Source organism: Notamacropus eugenii, chromosome 3 (assembly GCF_028372415.1).
Source record: "Notamacropus eugenii isolate mMacEug1 chromosome 3, mMacEug1.pri_v2, whole genome shotgun sequence".
NCBI lineage: Eukaryota > Metazoa > Chordata > Mammalia > Diprotodontia > Macropodidae > Notamacropus > Notamacropus eugenii.
Genome location: NC_092874.1, coordinates 201734084 through 201754237, shown reverse-complemented (window position 1 = coordinate 201754237; position 20154 = coordinate 201734084). Strand labels below are relative to the sequence as shown.

Here is a 20154-nt window from a genome sequence, read left to right as displayed (position 1 = left end):
CTTGAAAAATAGGCTAACTCCACTGGCAAAAGAGGTTCAAAAAGCCAGTGAGGAGAAGTATGCTTTCAAAAGCAGAATTAGCCAAATGGAAAAGGAGGTTCAAAAACTCACTGAAGAAAATAGTTCTTTCAAAATTAGAATGGAACAGATGGAGGCTAATGACTTTATGAGAAACCAAGAAATCACAAAACAAAACCAAATGAATGAAAAAATGGAAGATAATGTGAAATATCTCATTGGAAAAACAACTGACCTGGAAAATAGATCCAGGAGAGACAATTTAAAAATTATGGGATTACCTGAAAGCCATGAACAAAAAAAGAGCCTAGACATCATCTTTCATGAAATTATCAAGGAAAACTGCTCTGATATTCTAGAACCAGGGGGCAAAATCAATATTGAAAGAATCCACTGATCACCACCTGAAAGAAATCCAAAAAGAGAAACTCCTAGGAACACTGTGGCCAAATTCCAGAGTTCCCTGGTCAAGGAGAAAATATAGGATAGAATAGAATAGAATAGAATAGAATAGAATAGAATAGAATAGAATAGAATAGAATAGAATAGAATAGAATAGAATAGAATAGAATAGAATAGAATAGAAAGAAACAATTCAAGTATTGTGGAAATACAATCAGGATAACACAAGATCTAGCAGCTTCTACGTTAAGGGATCAAAGGGCATGGAATAGGGTATTCCAGAAGTCAAAGGAACTAGGACTAAAACCAAGTATCACCTACCCAGCAAAATTGAGTATAATACTTCAGGGGAAAAAATGGTCTTTCAATGAAATAGAGGACTTTCAAGCATTCTTGATGAAAAGACCAGAGCTGAAAAGAAAATTTGACTTTCAAACACAAGAATGAAGAGAAGCATGAAAAGGTAAACAGCAAAGAGAAGTCATAAGGGACTTACTGAAGTTGAACTGTTTACATTCCTACATGGAAAGACAATATTTGTAACTCTTGAAACTTTTCAGTATCTGGGAAGTTGGTGGGATTACACACACACACACACACACACACACACACACACACACACAGCACAGAGTGAATTGAATAGGATGGGATCATATCTTAAAAAAATGAAATTTAGTGGTGAGAGAGAAATATACTGGGAGGAGAAAGGGAGAAATGGAATGGGGCAAATTGTCTCTTATAAAAGAGGCAAGTAAAAAACTTTTCAGCGAAGAGAAAAAGAGGGGAGGTGAGAAAAAAAACATGAAGCTTACTCTCACCACATTCGACTAAAGGAAGGAATAAAATGCACCCTCATTTTGGTATGAAAACCTATCTTACAATACAGATAAGTGGGGGAGAAGAGGATAGGAGGGGTGGGGGCAATGATGGAGGGGAGGACAGTGGGAGGAGGGAGCAATTTGAGGTCAACACTCTTGGGGAGGGACAGGATCCAAAGAGAGAACAGAAGCAATGGGGGGCAGGATAGGATGGAGGGAAATATAGTTAGTCTTACACAACACGACTAATATGGAAGTCACTTGCAAAACTACACAGATATGGCCTATATTGAATTGCTTGCCTTCCCAAAGGGAATGGGCGGAGAGGAAGGGATGAAGAGAAGTTGGAAGTCAAAGTTTTAGGAACAACTGTCGAGTATTATCCTTGCTACTAGAAAATAAGAAATACAGGTAATGGTGTATAGAATGTTATCTGGCCATACAGGACAAAAGAGAAGATGGGGACAAGGGAAGGGAGGGATGTTAGAAGAGAGGGCAGATTGGTGATAGGAGCAATTAGAATGCTCAGCATTTTGGGGTGGGGGAGGGGAGAAATGGGGAGAAAATTTGGAACCCAAAATTTTGTGAAAATGAATGTTAAAAGTTAAATTAATTAATTAAAAAAAGAAAAAGAAAATATCACCCCTTTAGTCAGAGAAATTCAAAACTCTGGACTCTTCCCCTTCTCTTAGCTCCAATAGCCAATGTGGTTAAATTCTTAATTCTGTCTCCACAACACATTTTGTATCTTTCTCCTCTCCACTGATGAAGCCACGACCCTACTTTAAGATCTCAATGCTTCTTACTGGCACTATTGCAACAGTTTCCTAATGAATCTCCCCCTTCCTGTCCCTCATTTGTCCTCCACACCATTGCCAAATTGGTATTCCTGAAATGATTGGCTCAGGTCAAGTTCTACTTTCTATAGGAAACCTATCATTTACCCTATAGTTACTAGTTCCCTCTCCCAGAAAACACTGTATTTATTTATTTATTCTGTATTGATTTGTTGGCTTTCATACTCTTTTCTCTAATAAAATGTTAGCTTCTTTAGGTTAAAGCTATTTGTTTCTGTCTTTCTGTCCCTAGCACCTAAAACATAAGAGTTCCTTAGTAAATTCTTAGAGAAAGAATGAAAGAGAAGTAAATAAAGAATTTAGCAGGGAGCTGGATTTAATATGTGCCCAAACATAAGAATAAACACCATTTCATGGGACATTTGATCATCTTAAATTTTAGTGTTCATTTTAAGTACTGTCAATGTAGTATTTGGGACACCCCCAAGTGAAAGTTGGGACCCTCCAGGATAGTTACCTCAGATATATGATACTCTGGGTGCCTGCCTTGACTTACAACAATAACTCACAAGGCTGGACCTATTTATTTTTTCTCTAATCTGCCACAGAACAAAATTTGTTCAAGTAAAAACATTTCAAGAAGTAACCTATTACCTTCTTGATTGAGTGAGGAGGAGAGAGAAGAGGAAGGCAGAGAATTTGGAACTCAAATTTAAAAAAAGAATGTTTAAAATTGTTTTTATATGTAATGGGAAAAATGACATAAAAATATTTAAAATAAAGAAATAGCAAAGTATGAAAAGTCACTAACAAAAATTCCCCCACATAAATATACTCTCCCACAAATGTAGTAACTTCCAAATGCACACACCATTAGTGGGGAGAGAAGGCACAAGCAGGAATCAAACATGAAGGACCAACTCATACGAAATGAACATAGTTCAGATGCTCCCATGGAAGTCCCTGAAGTCACCTAATTTACACAAGACCACATGAGGCTTCCAGTAATATCATCCCACTGCTCTCCCAGAGCCTGCTTTCTACTGAGTGTGGTATCTCTAGGGGCTGCATTGCTCTGCTGGTATCTGCTGGTCTTTCAGGGACTACTGGGGACATATTTGGATTTAGGTACAAGATCTGCCACTTACCAGCTATACAAATAGCTTTGACAAATCAAAAAAACTCAAAAAGGCATTTCTTTGGGCCTCAATTCCCTACTCTGTAAAGTAGGGATAATGACACTTGCATTATCAAATTCAAGGGTTTGTTATGAACAGAATGTTTTGTTAACTGTAATAATTCATGGAAATCAGAGCTATGGTCTTTAAGATTTTATTCCCATACATATCCCAAAAGGGATAGCTTCTGTACAATAGTGTGGACAGCCCTCTGTAACACTAAGAAGAAATTTCAAGAATTCAAGCCGTGAAAGCTTCCTTCTCTATTCCTGAGAGACCAGCAAGAAGTACAATATTTCCATAATCCACCCTCCCAGGAGCTATCTAACTCTTTATAAATTCAATGACCAAATTTGCAACTGTCTGGATTGATTACACTTTTCAATATAGCATGTCAAACATGATAATATTACACAGAGGTATGCTAGTAAATGCTTGACAACTGACTTTTAAGAATGTATGCATGGTATGCTTTTCACGTCAGTTTGCATTGATAGCATTTTCTGTATCACTTTCTTAAGTCTAGGAAATTAACAAAATAGCACATCCACCTCTGATTTGCTGTTACTGTTCAGTTGTTTCAATAGTGACAGCCTCTTCTTGACTCCATTTGGGATTTTCTTGGCAAAGACACTGGAGCAGTTTGCCATGTCCTTCTTCAGCTCATTTTACAGATGAGGAAACTGAGGCAAATGGAGTAAAGTGACTTCCCCAGGGTCACACAGCTAGTAAGAGTCTGAGGCTGGTCTGAACTCAGATTTTCCTGATTCTAGGCCTGGCACTCTATCCACTGGGCCACTTAGCTGCCCCTTATCCAATTATATGATGGCTTTTCTTGGTCCCAAGGTCAGATTCTCTAAATATCAACTTGATCTCATCCCTTCCCACCTTCTCTAACAGATTGTCTCTATTACATGGGATAAGTGCAAGTGTAGAGCCAGGAAAGATGCAGAGCGTGCAAATCTAGGAGACTTGGAGGATGGTGGTACCTCCCTCCTCCAGTAGTAGGAAAACTGGGAAGTGGGTAGGGTTTGGAGGAGAAGATAATGAGTTCTGTTTGGGTTTGAGATGTCGAAAAGATACTTAATGAAACTCAAGGGAGAGACCAGGGCTGGATAGAAAAATTTGGGAATTATCTACATAGAAATGACCACTGAGCCCATGAGAACAAATGGGATCCTTAAGCTAGACAATATATGGAGAAAAGAGAAGACAGTCCAGGACAGAACACCGGAGTACTCCCAAGGCTAGTGTTTGTGACTTACATGGAGAACTAACCAAGGACACTGGTTATTCAGACAGGTAGGAGGAGAACCAGGAGGCAACAATCACTGAAAACCTAGAGAAGAGAGAGTATCCAAGAGGACAAGGTGATCTACAGTGGTAAAGGCTGTTGGTGGTGGTGGTAGTGGACCTTCATTTTTGAAGAGGACCAGTGACATCATGGGGTGACTTCTTGACTTGTATATGAATTGGTTTTTAAGTGAGGCAGAGTCGCACAAAGTTGTCAGCCTCACTCTCTCTTTCAGTCATCAAAGTCCAGTATTAAGACAAAAGTCAAGAAAACTGTTGATGGCCCAGGGTGCAGTGGTTCAATGTCTGAAGTTCAAAGGCCTCCACAGTGCTTGCTTCAGCTCCCTTCACGGCTGCTGGAACAAACTGTTCTCATCTGCCCATTGTGCTAGGGTTGTCTTCACATGCTTAGGGCAGAGATTTACCTAATTTACTGATAAGTTTCAGGTCTGTCAGTTACTCTTTAGCCTGTCTACAGAGAGAGTGGCCACTGAACATGCAAAATGTCAAAGAAAGTATAAAGAATTTAAAAAAAAAGGACATGGGATTTGGCAATTAAAAAGATCATTGGTAATTCTGGACAGAATAGTTTCAGTTAAAAAATGAGTTCAGAAGCCAGTTTGTCCAGAGTTTAAAAGAGAGTGAGAAGAAGGGAAATGAAGACATTGAGTCTAGATGGCTTTTTAAAGAAATTTAGTTGGCAATGGGAGAGGATAAATGATGATAGCTAGTGGAGATGGTTGGATGGAGTTAGCACTTTTTATGGATAGGACAGACATGAGCATGTTTGTAGGAACAGGGAAGGAGCCAAAGATTAGAGCAAGAGTAGGGAATAAGGCATTTTGAGACAGGAGAGAAAAGGACGCTCACACTGAATCACAAAAAATTAAATAGACTATACCTTAACAGGTAGGAAATAAGCTGTGTGTAATCACACCATTGACAGATCTAAGATCAAAATTGACACTAAATCAGAGGAATGGGTAACAATGGAAAGAAATTGCTTCAGGTAATTATGATAGTTGCAAACATTAAATTACTGACTATATAATGGTAAATAGATAAAAGTTTAGAAATTAACTCTTACTATTACTATTCCTTAGAGAAGATTAACCAAGGCAAAATAGCCACCAAATCAAGGAAGTCACAAAAGCCCAGAAGTCCCTCCTGTATCAAATGTTTGTTCTTAACGAGCAGAGGGACATGACAACCAAGGGAAACATTAGCTCATATTACAAATTCATCTGCAAAATGTTATGGAAGAAAATGATGGAAGATTTTGAGCAGCATCACCTTACAGAAACAGTAAAAAGCAGTAGAGAAGAAAACAAGCCTGCAGAAAATTGAATGTTAGATCCAACTAAGCTATTCATCTCAAAAACTTGCAGATGAAACTTTGTAAATGAAACTGGGAAGGATGGCAACAAACAGACACAAAATGAAAGAGACTGTTAATTATTAATGATAGTTGAACCACAATATTTAGACTATCACACCTCACTACAAGCTACATGAGGAAATGGAAGTGGTTAAGACAGAAACATGAAAGGATGAAGGTAAGCCCAACTCTCCCACAAACACCCCAGCAAAGATCTAAAAAAGAATGGAACACTGATCAAAAAGACTAAAACAGTCATCTCCTTCCTGTAACAGCAATCAAGAAAATAAATACTATGTTATGGAAATGCTTGTTTTATTCTATAAATTTAAAAAATTTTTAAAGAGAACAGTTGTCACCCAGATTATGACCTGGAGTTGGACAGACCATTGAGTTAGTCTATTGTCCCTCTATCTTAAATAAATATTGCAAATGAATCATGCATGAACTAAGCCCGGAATTGAAAACAGAAAAAATTTTGTTGGATTGCAGTAAAAACTTTTTGTAGTAATTTTAACAATCCCAAGCCTCTCCTCTTACACAAAATCCATCCTTTCTAACATTGGTATTCTACCATAGCTATATACACATTATTTCTAAGAATCTAAATTGTAGGTGACCAAAATAATAACAATGCAAGAATGGATTGGTGGCTGCAGCATCTTACAACAATGACTACTTCCAAGAAGTGTCATAAAAGAAAGTCTCTAGCATGTTGAGTAGATAGATACCCTCTGAATCACTTAATAAAGGAAATGAACAAAAGTGGAAGTATGTCTTCTAGACAAGTTCTGTTGGGTAACCAAAAGAAATTGCAAAGTTACATGCCCATGTGCCTGAAGAGCACATGAGCCGGACCCCCACCACCACACCCCTCACCCCTCCACAAATAACTTCAGAGAGAACAGCCTCATGCTGCTGAGATCTTTATCTAGTAGATAATTTTAACCCAAGCCAAGAACAGATGTGAAACAAAAGCCAGGGTGTAAAACCCTGGCTAGGAGAGCATGACAGCAAAGAAAGATCTCAACAACTGGTCTCTCTTGATCTCTCCCTGCCTGATAATATTATCTGCGGTAAGAGTCAGCTGACTTTACCCACAGAAACAAAGAGAATGTACATCTCCCCTTCCCTAGCAGCTGACCCAGATGAACGGTGTTATTTATCTCCCACCAGCAGGAGGATAATTCCTGGTGCTAAAGCCCCATATAGGAACTGAGAGGATGCTGATCCCAGATCTGTTCAGGCTGTAGAAAGGCTAGAACCCTTGGACAATTTCTAAGCTTGGCGGCAATCAGTTGCTACCCTTCTACCCTCTGGATAGTCCTGTGCTCGCTCGCTCTCTCTCTCTCTCTCTCTCTCTCTCTCTCTCTCTCTCTCTCTCTCTCTCTCTCTCTCTCTCTCTGTCTCTCTCTCTCCTCTCTCTCTGTCTCTCTGTCTCTGTCTGTCTGTCTGTCTCTCTCTCTCTTTCTCTCTCTCCTCACCTAGGTGAGAGTCACACGCTGGCATGTACCACCTGCTGGGGAAGGCACTGTTAATACAGGTTCTCAATATGTCTCACTTCTACCTCTAAAAGTAGCAATTTCCCTTCCAGGACCCTGCAGCAGCTACACTACCAATAATATGACCCTTGGTTCCTTCTTACCATCTAAGAGTTTTCTTCATTAAGATTTACCTTAATCAAAATGCTCCTTATCTTTCAGAAACTCCTGAGAAGGATGTACCTAATATGACCTGTTTAAGCCAGGCTTTCCTTCCCACTTATACAGTTGGAGACATCCAGGTGTATCCTGCTTGAAGACAGAATGGTCAAAGCCTCTGCACCTTCTGTTTCTGGGCACCCATTGGACTCATCCTGTACCTTGGAGGGGTGAAGAGAAGGACATTTTGGATTACCTTCAACAACAGTTGGTAGTTATTCTTTTAACAAGTAACCTGTAGGTATTACACGTTTGTTGGACATGGGTCAGGGCAGGGGGAAGGGGGAACATACAGATGGTTCCAGCATTTTTCACAGTGTTCTGTTTTTAAGTAGAAATCTCCTATACAGGCAATTAGACCTGAGAATCTCTCTGGTTGCTCTTTACAGCTTTAAAATGTCGAATGGGAATGATTCAGATCACAGGATGTCCTGGGTGTTGATAAGTTCCACCAATAATTTATGGACTCAAAGTTTTGGAAAAATATCTCTCAAAACACAGGGGAAGGTTGTCCAGAACTTAGTCTTCTGGATAGCGAAATTAATTCTTAGTCATTCAGATACATTTTAAAAGGATTTTTCTCACTTCTTGACATTTTCTTCTTCAAGTTTTTTGTCTACCTTTAGTATATACACATATATATACATACATATATGCATATATACATATATGTCTATATACATACATATATAGACATATAAAGATATATCTCATATACATATACATACATGTATTTATATAGAGATGTATTTCTCCTTTTTAAAAGTAGACATGTGTGTGTCTTTATATTTTAACAGCACATGAAAATGTGAAAGTAATGACTCTTCAGCAGGAAGCATCCCTTGGGACCTAGCAGGCTTTGATAAATCATCATGACATTTCCAAATCAAACAGAATTCTCATTTTTTTTTTTAAACCAACTTTTGGATTTTTCACATGGATAAAGGAATATGATGCTTTAAAACAAAATAGAAAATCAAACCGCGCCTTAAAGGGGTTGTAAGTGGATTACAAAATATGAAAGGCTTTATAATTTTTGTACTCTGGGGGGACTTTTTCTGTGTGTATGTGTGTGTGTGTGTGTGTGTGTGTGTGTGTACGTATGTATGTGTTGGGTGGATGGATAGGAGAGGAAGTTGTGTTATTTTGCTTTTTAAGAAGCAGAAATAATGTCTTACTGCCAGAATTGGGTCTCCAAACCAAATGAAAAACAAACAAATAGAAACACCTATCTCTGTGGGAATCTGAGGACCATATGGAGTTAAGTTACATAGAAACAGATTCCCCCACCTGAACTCTCCCCTCCAGCCAAACTAGTCTGCCTGCCTCAGAATCTCAAGCTGTGGCACACACTAGCTGTGTGACTTTGGGCAAGTCACTTCACTTTCCTGAACCTCTGTTTCTTCATCTGTGAAATGGGGATACAATTACTTGCACTGCCTACCTTTCATGGCTTCTGTTGAGAAAAAACAAAACAAACAAACAAACAAAAGCCAGCATACACCTTAGAGAACTACAGAAGTGAGCTGTGAACAGTATCACTGCTCACTGCAAGGGGTAGAGAGAATCTATAAATGGAGCTTATGAATACCAGCTTCCATATCTTTGCTCGTTAACTTCTTAATTCAATAAATGTTTCTTTAACCTATTATTTGGGTTGAGAATTGTTACACTCACTTCAGCAGCTTTTAAAATTTAGATAAGGGCCCTTGTATGAAAGCTACACTATTACGGGAGTTTCAGACATATACACAGATGAAGATAATAATTATTATATAGGAGAAGTAAAAAAATTATTAACTAGGCAACAGGGAAAGAGCCCCTTGCATCATGTGACCTTTGAGTTGGATTTTAAAGGATAGGGAAAAATTCAGGAGATGAAGAGGAAGAAAGAAGGCGCTCCATGCAGATTCTATCTCTCTTCAGAACTGAGCCATGGTTGGCATTTCAGTTCATGCCCAATATTCCTTGGTAGGCCTTCGCCTTCTTTCCCCATATTTCCTTCATCCAGGCATCAACTGCTGCTCATGATACTTAGCACCTCCTCCCTTTTATTGTTATCTTTTCATATGTATGCCTTATCTCTTCCATTAAAAAGAAATAAAAAACTTTAAGCTCTTCCAGGATAGGGATTGTATCTTTTCCCAGTCTTTGTAATCTCCACAGTACTTAAGGCACAATGACTCAATAAATTTTTATTTATTAATTGACAAACTCTCTCTGACTTCTGTTGAGACTATAATCTATGACAGAGATACTGACACATAATTAGAAAATACATGTATTGCTTCCTAACTCCCCAGACAGATAAAGGCAACAATTTATATGATATGTAAGATAAGAATGAGTATCTTGTGGGACAAATGCATAGGAAAGGTTCCAGAAGTTCAGTATTTGGACTTGATGGGATGAGGGAAAGCAGCTGTATGTCTCCTCCTGAGCTCATTTCTACAATGGGAGTGCTCTAGCCTGCCCTAGCATTTAACAATAAAACTTTATCCACTTATCATTGAGGTCTCTGAGGGTTGGAAATCCCCAAGGTCAAGGATCTGTAATCTCAAAAGTAAATAAAATGAAAACTAAACCAATGGCCCAGGCAACAGGAGATTGACTTCCTGGTGGAAGGAATAATTTATCCATTGTTCTTGATGCCTCACATTACTGGTTCTTTCCCAAATGCTACTCCAAAGAGAGTTGCAGGTGTGGGGGTAGGGGGAAGTAATGCTGGATAATCAGAAACATGCACACTTGGGGAGACTGAGGCTACATGAAGGAAAGGAAGGGGGCAAATAGAACCCTGAACACCTAGTTCTTCTCACCTCTCTGCCCAGTGGAATTCTATTCTCTCTATGAGGCTCTCATGGAAGTCACTGATGTCTATCTGTTCTACCAACTCACTGTCCTGTGGGTCCTGTTCATTTTTCAAAAGGAAATGAGGAGGTCTCAAATGTATAACTTTGGGCTTAGGTAATTTAAACCACCTTACGAAATCTAGAAAAAAGGGCACACAATTGAAACTATGAAGTTTAAACAAGTAATCTGCAACGACAAATGGGAAAAGGATATTAGAAATGACATCAACAATAATCAGAAAATTTCACACAAAAATTTAACCACTCTGGTTATAACAAGAAGAGTCAAAGTGCCCAGAAAGCGCTTGATGAAGCAAACTTTTTTGCCTACTAAATGGAGAAAGATGTTGGCCAAAGGCATCACCAATCTGGAATATAAACTCATTTATAAAAATTTGCAAAGAACAATGATGAATGATTTTGAGAATTATCATATAATGCAAAGAGAAACATTGAGGGGTGAAACTAGTTTAAGGAAAGCTTGGAGAGAGCCAATTAACCCCAAGGCATTTAAGGACAAAATAAGAGAATAACAAATAGAAGGTAAACTGTTTTCACCATTAAGGACAATAAAGTCACCACAGTAATACCTTAACACTACACTCCTGGCTGTACTTATCGAAGGAAGACTCAGAAATACTACTTATTAGAGCAAAGACAGCAGTGGATAAAAGCAAGACTATAAAGAAAAGATCCCAAAGAGTGTGAGAGCACTGAGGAATCAATACACAAGTTATCTGAATGAGGGCAAGATACCAAAAGCATATGAAACATCTGGGACCATATTTTTTTAAAAGGACAGTGATTAAGAAAACATCAACTATGAACCTAGAAAAAATTAGATAAAGTTTCTCTATTAAAGGTCTGATATATAAGATCTTTAAGAACTGATTCACATACATAAGAATGACAGCCTTTTTCCAACAGATAGTAAAAGGATAGGAGATGGCAGTTCTCAATTGGAAAAACCCAAGTTATCAATAGATATATTTAAAAAGTACTACAAATTGCTAATAATTAAGTTGAAACTAAAATAATTTTAATTTCACACCTGATTGATAAAGATAGCAAAACCAGAAAATGTCAATTGTTGGAGGGACTATAGGAAAACAGGAACACTGATATTGACATAACTGTGACTTTGAACTGGTTCAGTCACTCTGTAAAGCAGTTTTGGATCAAGGCCTTAAAAGTCACATGTACTTTTACCTATCGGTACCCGCAAACTGGAGATAAAAGAGAGAGGAAAAAGACACCCATTTATTATATACAGTAGCCTTCTTTATTTTAGCAGTGGTCTGGAAGCAAAGTAGGCTTCCATCAACTAAGGAAAGTCTAAGTACATTATGCCATGGGAATTCCAGGTGAACAGTAAGAATGCTCCAATTATACTTTCCGTGTCCAAAGAAAGCAGGGGAAGCCTATCTCACATTGAGAAGACTCCCCAGTGGCAAACTTATGGGGAGCCATGGAGAAGAGTCACACCCTAGAAGCTCACTCCAACCCTACACTACTTCTCACGTTGGAATTACATTGATTCTTGAGGATATACCTTCTAATTGGCTGTTTCCTCTTTTTAAGGAGGATGCCCAGCCCTAACATATCTTCATGCCTTACTAGGCTGGACTGCTGACACATCTCCACAAGACCTGCTCTGTCATGGCCCTTGGATAAATACCTTCCCCTCCTCTTCAGCTCCCTCAGATTAGTTGTCTTCCCCCATTAGAATGTAAGCCCTGTCCTAGAGGGCAGGGACCATCTTTCTTTCTGTTTCTATCTGCATTCCCTGTGCTGAGCACAGTGCCTAGCACATAGTTAAATGCTTAATAAATGCCTGTTGATTGAGTGGCAGGATAAGCACACATGGAAGAGTCACTTGTAATGTTAGAGGAAACCACAACATCAGTGAGATTCCAGGCCCATTTGAAAACTGAGTATACAAGGTTTAATTTCTAGGATCCTTCTTCAGGTGCCCCTCACGCAGATCTCAATGCCACAGAGTGTAGACCAGATGCCACAAAGGAACCTCCCTATCCAGACTAGCGAAATGCTTTGCCGACAATAAGCGCAGGATAAATATTTGATGAACAGTTGATTAAATGAGTGAATATGAATTCAGAAGTCCAGTAAGATAAAATTGCATAAGTGGAAAGTCTAGGATAGATAAATTAGCTGACATTTTGCAAAAGTAGAAATTTTAAGACAGAAAGACATGAAAAAAGAATGCTCTGGGCCACGAGCAGTCTCCAGACAACATTTTTTCTAGTGAAGCCCTGAGACAATTTCATAGCTCTGCTTTCAGTGTCTGAGGCAAGAAATGAGGAACAAATTCTGAAGTTTCTGGTACAATCATCCTGCCTGGAGATATCAGGACTTGGGTGAAGAGACAATAGATGGAGGAGGTGAAAGATTTGACTCAGAAGCTTAAGGAAAGGGTTTTTGCCTTCTGAGACCTCTGTGCTTACCTAACTGGGAAGCAGTACAAGTAGAAATTGCTACAATACTCCTGATAATCAGGTCCCAACATCTGCACAGAGATGATGTGATACTGGAGAATTTGATCTCTAGTTCCCAAATCTGATCTCCAAGCAGGAGCAAGGGAAATCACTGCAGGCACTGGAGAAATACCAAACAATAACCAACCCAAGTTGGAAGACACCTTGAGACCATGGAGTCAATTTCCAAGTGGAGCATTTCTATTGAAGAATCACCTGAGGCAGAGATTCTCAAACTTATTTGGCCTACCACTCCCTTTTCAAAAAAATTACTCAACACCCCCTGGAAATCTACTTCCTTTCACCCTTTAATTTTTTAAAAAAATTTGCATCATTTCAAACTATTGCCACCCCCCTGAATCATTCAGCTCCCCCTGGGGTGGGCGGGGTATTGCCCACTTTGGGAACCTACAACTGAGGCAAATCATAAGGGATGAAAGTTGGCAGAACTTCACAAATGTGCTGATGGGTTTGAGAGACTCTGGGACAAGATGGAAAGAAATTCAAAGTTTAGCTCAGGTGCTGTCCCATCTAGTGTGCCTTTCTTTATTCTCTTGGTTGCTGGTATTCTCTTCTCCCTCAAATTATCTTACGTCACATACTATCTGTGCATGTGTTATATTGTACCAATAGAATGTAAGTTCCCTGAGTTCAGGAGCTATTTTGGTTTTTATCTTTGTATACCCAGCCTCTACCATGGTACCTTACACATAGTAAGTCTTTAATATACTTTTACTGAATTGAATTGAGGGTAATAAACAATAAGGAAATTAAGTAACTTTTCTATAGTCACAGAACTAATAAATGTCCGTGGTAAGACTTGAACTCGGATCTGTTCCAACAAGTCTAGTAGTCCTTCCACTTTTACTATCTCTTGCCTCTTTCTGTATCCCCAATATAGTGCCTGACATATTGTCGGCACTTAATAAATGCTTCATTGAATGATTGATACTAAATAGTCACATGGATTTGAATACATCACATCTGGGAAGGGGGGGAAATGATACTTGAAAATCTCTACCTCTTGTAGATTGTCAGAAAAGCACTTTGCAAACCTTAAAACCCTACAGAAATGTGACTTGTTATTATCTCCAGGACTCCTTCCTGCTCTGATTATTCTATGAATTTATAAGACGTTATTGGTATTCCTTATCAGTGTAGTGTAATACTTTAGTGTCTCTCAAAAAAACACCCTTAACATGTCACAATGTCCTGTTTCCTCACTTCCTTTTGCCAATTTCTGACCATGAGGGGGGAGGTAGTAGCATTAATGTGGTAGATGTAAGAGGAAAGATGGCAATTGTGTGGGTGTATATGTGCACAGATGTGTATGTGTGTCATGATAGTTGGACTGTGGATGCAAAGCAACGTGAAACACTCACTTCTGCTGAATTTCTGTGTGTCCTAGGTTGAATAAAGTGAGGAAAGACACTGAGAAGCAGCCTAAAAGCAAGGGCCAGAAGAGAAAAGGAGAAGAAAAGGGATAAGAGATGAACAAACCCTGACTGATCAAAGGTTGACTCTACTCAGGATTTCTCTATGGTCTTTAGATACTAGCTGAACTCGGGCTTTTCATTGTTGTATGCAAGGCAGGGAGGTGGCACAGCAGATAAAGCACTGGTCTTGGAATCAAGAGCTAAGTTTAATCCTTCCTTAGACCCTTACTAGCTGAGTGATTCTGGGCAAGTCATTTAACCTCTATAGGCCTCAGTTTCCTTATCTGCAAAATAAAGCAATTAGGCTAGATGACTTCTGTTGCTCCTTCTAACTCTTAATCCATTTGAACATGAAGAAGGATTAGATTTGTTCTTGTCACCAGAGGCTGGAACCAGCATTTACACAGAGAAAAATTTTGGCTCCTCAGGAGATAATGGGTTTCCCTTCCCTTCCCTTCCCTTCCCTTCCCTTCCCTTCCCTTCCCTTCCCTTCCCTTCCCTTCCCTTCCCTTCCCTTCCCTTCCCTTCCCTTCCCTTCCCTTCCCTTCCCTTCCCTTCCCTTCCCTTCCCTTCCCTTCCCATCTTCAAGTAAGGCAAGAGGATCATTTGTTGGATATAAGGCTCACCCTATACTTGAATAATAGTGGACTGAACTGGCTCTTATCCAGTGAGTTATGGCCAGGCCATGAAGAGAATATGAGTCTCCTCTACATTCGACACAATGAGATTTCAAGTGTTGTATGTAAAGGTATGAATAAAGGGGAAAACCACGAGACCAGGAATCAGCATGCTTGGCTCTGAGAATAGTTATATGAGGAAGCAAGTCATCCTTTATTCTGGACCTCAGTTTCCTTATGTATAACATGAGGGGATTGGATTAGATGGTAGTTAGGTATATTAATATATATAACCCTATTGTTTTATGATTTTATACTTTGAGGGGCAGGTAGGTGGTAAAGTGGATAAAGTACTGGGTCTGGAGTTAGGAAGACTCATTTTCCTGAGTTCAAATCTGGCTTCAAACACTTACTAGCTGTGTGACCTTGGGCAAGTCACTTAACCTGTTTGCCTCAGTTTTCTCCTCTGTAAAATGAGCCAGAAAAGAAAATGTAAAACTACTCCAGTATCTTTGCTAAGAATACCCCAAATGGGCTCACAAAGAGTCAGAAACAAGTGAACAAAAACATTTTTATGATTCTAAGAGGAAAATGTGGTCTGGAGACAGTAATATGGAGCCAATGAATGACCTACTTACTAGTTCTCTAAGGGGGGAAGCCTTCTTTCAACCAGGTTCCTCCTAACAACCTTGCAAAGTAACAAAGTTGATCTTCAAGCAGAAGTCTACCATTCTACACAGTAGGGAAAGTGGAACAAATTGTCAAGATGTTACGCAGAGTTTTCATGGGGTGGTGGGTAACTGCAGCTTCTGGAGTATCAGTGTAAAAAGGCAGTTTACCTGCAGTAAGCACATTTTCCAAACCAAAAATCATATCCCATGGACCAACAAAGGCTATTCCTTTTACAAAGCATATCTTCTTTTCCTGAAATCTGAGCTGTTCCAGAAAAACCAGGATGTAACTGCAAGATTATCCCCACAGGATGCTGGGAAAATACCCTATTGCCTTCTGGGAGGTATTTTTATGGGGACCATTAGAGGTACCCATAATTTTTGAAGTCCCCATATATTTGAAGTCCCATTCTTTCTAAAGGACTGAACTGGTTCCACTTTTACCATCATTTTAAGGGTCCAAGTTTCCCCCTCGCCTTTCTCACATGGCTGAAAAAATCACAAGGCAGACCACAGCATATACACATACTGGGGGCCTGGAGAGGAAGTGGAAAGCCAGTAACTATTGGTTTCCTCTCTTACACTGTTCTAGGACACACTGTGATAGTTTTCTTCCATCCTTTATTTGTTTTTCTTTCTTTTTCTCTCTATCTCTCTCTTGTTTTAGCCATCCTGTGTGCAGATAACATCAGCAAATAGTGCAACCCAATAAGCATTTATTTAACTTCTACCACACAAAGCCAACTGATAGGAAGCAAGGAAAACACATAGACACAAATAAACAGCTCCAGTCATGGAAGATTTTACTAGTATTAGAAACTGTCAAGAAAAACCTCTGCTCGGGTGTCTATTAGATTCTTAGGTCTTTTGTGGCCATATGGCTGTATGTCACCCAGATCGTCCCAGCGGCTGGCACAACAGTGTGCAAGGCACCTAGTCAGTGTTTCGTTTCGTTTCCCCAACCTTTGGGTTTGACTGAGTTAATACCAAAGCAATATTATTATATATTCTCTTTTCCTGGAGGCAACCCTCTGATGTTCCCAAGATGAAGGGACCAGAAGGGACTCAAGCAAGGTCACAAGGCAAGTCAGACCTAGGGAACTCTGGGCTCCTAGCCCCAGGGGTACCCGGTCAGACCACCTACTTTAAAAAGCCATGGCAATCACTCTCTCTTCTTCTCCCTTCTCTTTTTCTATCCCTCCCTCTCTCTCTGTTATACGAAATGTCCTTCCTCCACCCCACTTTTGCAAGTCAGACTGGCAGGAAGCAGATGGCAAGCTGCAGGCCATAATGCCGCCCCTCGGCAGGCTACCCTGTTACGGTTGCTCGGGATCAAATTCCGGTGGTTCTTACCTGGGGCTGCCCCCCCACTCCCTGCTCCTCCGCTGGGCTTCTCTGCCAGCTGTTCAGCAGCGCACGTCTGCTCTCTTCTCGTACTTGGTCCGGGTCCTCCTCTGCTCCCCTACCCCTGCCAAGCAGGAAGCGGGACAGGATGAAGCGGGACAGGATGAAGCGGGACAGGACGAAGCGGGACAGGACGAAGCGGGACAGGACGAAGCGGGACAAGATGAAGCGGGACAGGACGAAGCGGGACAGGATGAAGCAGCCCCGGATTACCTGGCCCGTGTGTGCTAGTCCCGGGGCTCTCTCTTGGCTTTCCGGGCTCCTCCAAACGCCGCACGACCGGGATCCAAAGTTTAAAGAGAACTAGGGAGCAAGACATTAGAGTCTCGGGGAACGCGTGGGGGATAGGAAGGGGAGGCGGGGCTGGCGCTGGCTCTGGGGCTCCCAGGGCCCCCCTGTACTTGCCGCCCTGTGCTAAAGTGAACGAGGGAGGGGAAGGAAGCCTACCGGCGAGCCCCGGTCGGGGCGGTTCTGGAGGGGGACGTTCGCGATCGGTTGTTGGAGGCAGATTGTTCCTCAGGCACAGGAGGTAGACTTCGCATGAGTACTTACAGTACTTACTCCTGAGCACTTTGTGTTTGTTCTGAACCTGATGGGATTTCATAGACGCTCCCGGGAAAGAACTTTCTGGGCCAAAGGGGATCGGTAATCTGGCCGCAGCGCACCCTTACAGGGGTGCTCATAGCACTTGTTGCCCAAGTGATAAATATTGCCCTCAGAGAAGAAGGGAGCGTGCTAATAGGAAGGATGGGGGAAGGAGAGAGAAGCATTTATGAAGCACCTAGTGTGTGCCGGGCATTCTGCTGAGGGCATTTCAAACATCTCCTTTGGCCCTCACAACAACCCTGGGAGTAGGTGCTATCATTATCCCTATTTTTAAGTTGAGGAAACTGAGGCAGGCAGAGGGTAAATGACTTGTCCAGGGTTACACAATTAGTATGCGTCTGAGTTCAAACTGGAACTCAGGTCCTCCTGACTCCAGGTCCAGGGCTCTATCCACTAAGATACCTAGCTTCTGTATAGCAGAGAGAGACTTAGAACAGGGTTCTAGGAAAGTTTGGGTTCCATATAAAGAAAGATGGTCTGAAAATGGAAAAGGGTCCCGCAGTTTCAACAATGCAAGCTGCCCAAGCACTTGTCTGTGATTTTGTAAGGACAGGCTCCTGTTAAGGTACGGGTTGGATTATATGACCTCTAGTCATAGGGAGGCAGCATATTAGAGCAAGTAGAGTGGAAAGTATACTTGCTCTTGGATCTGAGTTCTAATCTCATTCCTGACAGTAAAAAAACTTCCCTCTTTCCTCTGAAAAATGAGGGGGCTGGAACAGATGACTTTTGAGGCTTCTTCCTCTACTAAAGTCCCTTCCAACCTGAAGATTCTGCGAGTCTGTAGCTCCCTTTTGACTATAACCAATTTGTGTGACTGAGTAAATCACTTCCACTCTTTGGGTCAAAACGTCCTTATCTGTGAAAGGAAAGGGCTGAACTAGAACACGCCTAGACTTCCAACTCTACTAGCTCTGAATCTATCATGTCCTCAGAGCCCAGGATTTGTGTATACATCCAAGTGTAGCTGATGGTGGGGATGGGGGAGCAGCTTACATGCTGCTTATGCTGCTTACATAGAACATAAGGGAAAACGACCTGTTACTCCCCCTCCCTTAACTACCACCAGGGCAGCACGCACCTATATTCCTTTCTAACCAAACCAAGTTCTGCCCCAAAATCAAACACCTGCTCAAAAATAATTTTCTCCAAGGTCATCAGTGGTATGTTGTTAAATGTTTAACAACCAGCTTACTCTCTCTCAAAAACAAAGAAAAAATGTACCTGAACACACTTTTAAGTTTAATCTATGTTATTAACACTTTCTTTCTGACTTTCTTAAGTCTAGATCAGCAACCACAAAAATATCAAACCTTGATTTGCGCTTTTGGTGAGTTCAAAGTGTAAGTACTCCCAGTGAAAATTAAGAAATGGGGAGCTAGCTCCAGCATTCTCCTACAGTTGTGGGAAATCTATGGCCTTCAGCACCCCTCAGGACCTCAACACTTCAGCACCAGGGCATAATGAGAAATTGCATAGTTGCCATGAATTTTGGTAACATAATCTTCTCAACTATGTTTAGGCAATTAGTCTTTCCCTTCAGAATTTGCAATTCTCCAAGGATTGAGTGTTCTGCCTCTGAATTGCCCCATGCCTAACCCCAGGGCACTGGGCAGATCCCATGCTGTTGACTAGCTGATTGGGTACAGTAGATCTTTAACCTTCTTAACCTACTCTCCCATTTGAGTGATGAGGTGGGAATAAATGATATTACTCTCCGAAATTACTGTTGTTATCTTGGTACAAAGGAAAGGAGAACTAGAGAGAAGGGCAATGACAACTGTAAAAGAAAAAGGGCAATTTAGAGACTTTACCCTTACCTTTGTGGAAGAAAAAATATTGTACTCTTGAGTTTGGGACATAAGCCTGTCAGAAACAAGTTTATTCATCGAGCTTAATCTAAGCATGTTTCTGCTTAGAGAAAAGCACAAATTGGCAGTCCCCTCATGCTCTTGGAAATCTTTCCACTGAGCCATTTTGAAGTATTCCTGAACAAAGACAATGTCACAGTCAAGATTGAGCAAGGGTTCAAAATTTGGGTAACAGCTCAGTTGACAGTTTGTTTCATCAAACAGAACAATATTCACTTAATTTTGTGAATCATTTTCTTAGAACCTTCTAAGTCTTCTTTGAACACTCCTCTAAGTCAGGGGGTCTTAATGTGGGACCCTTAATGGGTCTGTGGATAGATTTTTAAGAGTTCTTTTAACTTGGTTGAGAAGGAAAAAAATCCATTTTATTTTTACTAACCTTTAGCTGAAATTTAGCATTTCCTTCAATTATGAAGGTCGGCAATAAATAATGAATCTCTGCCAAAGGGACAAAAGAGGTTAAGAACCCCTGCTCTATAGATTCTTTCCAATTAGTCAAAGATTAACTCAAGAGATACATTCATTAACTGAAATCAACAAAAGATGTTGTCTTTCTCCAGGTCTGATCATTACTCTAATTAGATCGAAGCATGGGAAAAGACATGAACCTATTGTTGC

The 20154-nt window shown here is 40.5% G+C and overlaps 1 protein-coding gene across 2 annotated transcripts in view; it reads right to left on the bottom strand.

Annotated features, from left to right (window-relative positions):
* CRACR2A (calcium release activated channel regulator 2A) overlaps positions 1-17699 on the bottom strand; it is a 222323-nt gene extending 204624 nt beyond the window's left edge. The window contains exons 1-2 of one of the 2 annotated variants that reach the window (XM_072654002.1): positions 17273-17699; positions 17009-17123 (exon numbers count right to left, since the gene is read on the bottom strand). The gene's annotated coding sequence lies outside the window, so the exon portion shown is untranslated. The remainder of the gene's footprint in view (positions 1-17008; positions 17124-17272) is intronic. The other variant, XM_072654003.1, reaches the window with a different exon arrangement.
* Positions 17700-20154: the final 2455 nt, after the last annotated feature.